The sequence below is a fragment of the Anomaloglossus baeobatrachus genome, chromosome 2 (genome assembly GCF_048569485.1).
Source record: "Anomaloglossus baeobatrachus isolate aAnoBae1 chromosome 2, aAnoBae1.hap1, whole genome shotgun sequence".
Taxonomy (NCBI): Eukaryota; Metazoa; Chordata; class Amphibia; order Anura; family Aromobatidae; genus Anomaloglossus; species Anomaloglossus baeobatrachus.
This window is the reverse complement of record NC_134354.1, coordinates 177,043,282-177,046,378: the sequence shown is the minus strand read 5'-3', so window position 1 is coordinate 177,046,378 and position 3,097 is coordinate 177,043,282. Positions and strand designations below refer to the sequence as shown.

Genomic DNA, 3,097 nt, shown 5'->3' with positions numbered 1-3,097 from the left:
CCAGTTGCCTTTAGATTGAAACTTCCTTAGTCTTTGTGATCCCTAGCATGTTCCACAGATCCCTGTAAAAGTAGTTTGTCTCACCAGTGTTGTCACATTCGTCTCTGGCTCCTACTGTTTCCATTGATAGGAACTTAGAGTACAAGGTGCAGAGAATAGTGGATTCTTGAAAGGTCCAGAATGACCACCAATATCTGGTTCAGTGGAAGGAATACGGAACCGAGGAGAGATCCTGGGCTCCAGCCCATTCTTTAAGGCCAATTTTTTGATCACAGATAATGTAAGAAAACAGAGAAGAGTGCTCCTGTGTGAATCCGCTTAGCAAATTTGCTGGGAAAGAATGAAAGCAGCTCACCTGAGTGGTTGTGCACCCTTGCACAACTCTGGTGATCACGAGGTCAATTGCCACAGATCGGCCCAGCAGTGGCGATGTCAAACCATAAGGATGCCAGGATCCAGCGTGGAGTGGAGACCAAAAAATTCCTTCTCCAGCTCCTGCACCACAGTGAAGGAGACATTCGCCACAATTGTTACGGACCAAGGCTGACACCGACAGCGGCCATCAGGCACAGACCAGGATTGAAACCTGTCATGCCGGCGATTAATGGAAGATTCGGTAGGTGATTTCTAATGGAACTGTTGCTGCACTCAGAGCATTTCTCCTGCAGCTGCAAGAAAGTGGTAAATCAATCACAGGAGAAAAAAGTTGAGGCCTTGACAGAGGCGCTACAGACCCAAAGGATTCTAAAAATATTTCATCTAAGAAGGTTAGCAAAACATGAAATTATAAAACACTACGCGTTTCTGGGACCCACAATAAAAATGTCCCCTTCCTCAGGCGTAAGTAACCACAAAAGACCGGTGTGTATATATAAATATACACACACACACACCAACTAATTGGGCATTAATTAAATTGGACCAGATATAAGTAAATGCCTCAAGGGGGGTGATCATTACTAAATGAACACGAGCTAGAGATATATAATAACAAATACAATTAATTAATAATATATGTACATAAAAAATAATACAATATATGTACATATATAAGTATATATATGTACATATATAATACCACCAACTGTTACTAACGGGCAGACTATTATTTGGTCTTACATAGCCAGCAGAGTTTTGTCTTGATCTAGGGGCCCCTAGTGCAAGACAAAACTCTACTGGCTATGTAGAACCGAATAACAGTAGCCCGCTGGTAAAAAGTCCCTGGAGTTTTTAGATGCGGAAATAAAAAATGTTTGTGTTGTGGGCTAATTTCACATGAAATCAATACTTTCACATCAAAGACCACAAGTATTGTGTGTAAGATTGATCAAACGTTAAATTGTCTGTCATCCTAGATGATCTACGTGTTGGAATGCAAATGTGGACTCCAATATGTCGGCCATACTATCCAACCAGTACATTGTAGGATGAACAAACATCGCCATAATATCCTTCATGGCATAGTGACCCACAATCTTTCCAAACATTTTCTTTTGGGCCATCAAAAGAATACGGTAGACCTTCAATTAATTTTCTAGAACAAATCCCGGATGATATTGGTGATAGATATAGTAGATTCATCAGGAGGGAATATTTCTGGATTTTTAAGTTGGGATCACAGGTATTGTGTGTAAGATTGATCAAATGTTAAATTGTCTGTCATCCTAGATGATCTACGTGTTGGAATGCAAATGTGGACTCCAATATGTCGGCCGTACTATCCAACCAGTACATTGTAGGATGAACAAACATCGCCATAATATCCTTCATGGCATAGTGACCCACAATCTTTCCAAACATTTTCTTTTGGGCCATCAAAAGAATACGGTAGACCTTCAATTAATTTTCTAGAACAAATCCCGGATGATATTGGTGATAGATATAGTAGACTCATCAGGAGGGAATATTTCTGGATTTTTAAGTTGGGAACTGTGACCCCCAAGGGTCTTAATGTCTATGTTGAGAATATTAGTTTATTTTATAGTTATTTTGTTTATTGTATAAAAGTTGACTGATAATGAAATTTATATTTATTCAGTTAGGTACAATTTATTCCGTTTATTCAACCTTAAAGTAAGGGCCACTTTGGGCTAGAAATGCGTTACCTGTAGCTATCTTATACGGTTTCATATTTTTTATACACCTACTGTCTTGTTTTAATGCCTTTTTGCATTTGAATAAATTTATAAAATTTTTACAGAATTGTGCTGGTACTATTTCTACTTTTGGTATGATGACAAACAATTAGGGCTTGTTTTTGGAGTAGGGCTTATATTTTAAGCATACTCCAAGAAGACCGAAAAATCCTGCTAGAGCTTATATTTGGGGTAGGCCTTTTTTCTCGGGGAAACAAGGTATGCCACTCTCAGAAACAGCTGCGTAGGCGATCTGACAGACACTATCAAACATTTGCTTCTTGATCTATGTTATCTGTGATGTTAAAAGTTTTTGTAGAACAAAGTGAAATTTTAAAGTCATATTTGATTTTCCTAAAAGAGCTGTATAAGATTGGAAAAGAGCTTTCTTGCAGGACTGTACCATTCATGCCATTGCCTGTGTCTGGTATTATTTCATCTGAGGGTCCAGGGTTCAAGTCCCTGTTCAGGCGCCTTGCATTTTACCATAAACCTAGCACGTACCTTGACTTCGTTCTTAGGTGATTCTTGAGTGTGCATGAGGATTAAGCGTTGTTCTGGTTATTACATGACTTGTATCCAGCATTATTTTTTACGAGCCTGGGTAGCTCAGTCGGTAGAGCATCAGACTTTTAATCTGAGGGTCCAGGGTTCAAGTCCCTGTTCAGGCGCCTTGCATTTTACCATAAACCTAGCACGTACCTTGACTTCGTTCTTAGGTGATTCTTGAGTGTGCATGAGGATTAAGCGTTGTTCTGGTTATTACATGACTTGTATCTGGTATTATTTCATACAACGCCTAAAACAACGTGCAACAGTCACAATTCTTTCCAGATTGTGGTTGTTTTAACACTCATTATTTTCTAATTGGGTGTATTTGGGAGTTAATAATGAGATTTCACTCAATATTCAAGCATGTTCAGTCACTAATTCAATTGTTTCTTCATTTTAGCATAATTAAA

The 3,097-nt window shown here is 38.7% G+C and overlaps 1 non-coding gene across 1 annotated transcript; it reads left to right on the top strand.

Annotated features, from left to right (window-relative positions):
- Positions 1-2,733: 2,733 nt before the first annotated feature.
- On the top strand, positions 2,734-2,806 carry TRNAK-UUU (transfer RNA lysine (anticodon UUU)). The gene has a single exon. It is a non-coding gene; the product is annotated as a tRNA-Lys (tRNA).
- Positions 2,807-3,097: the final 291 nt, after the last annotated feature.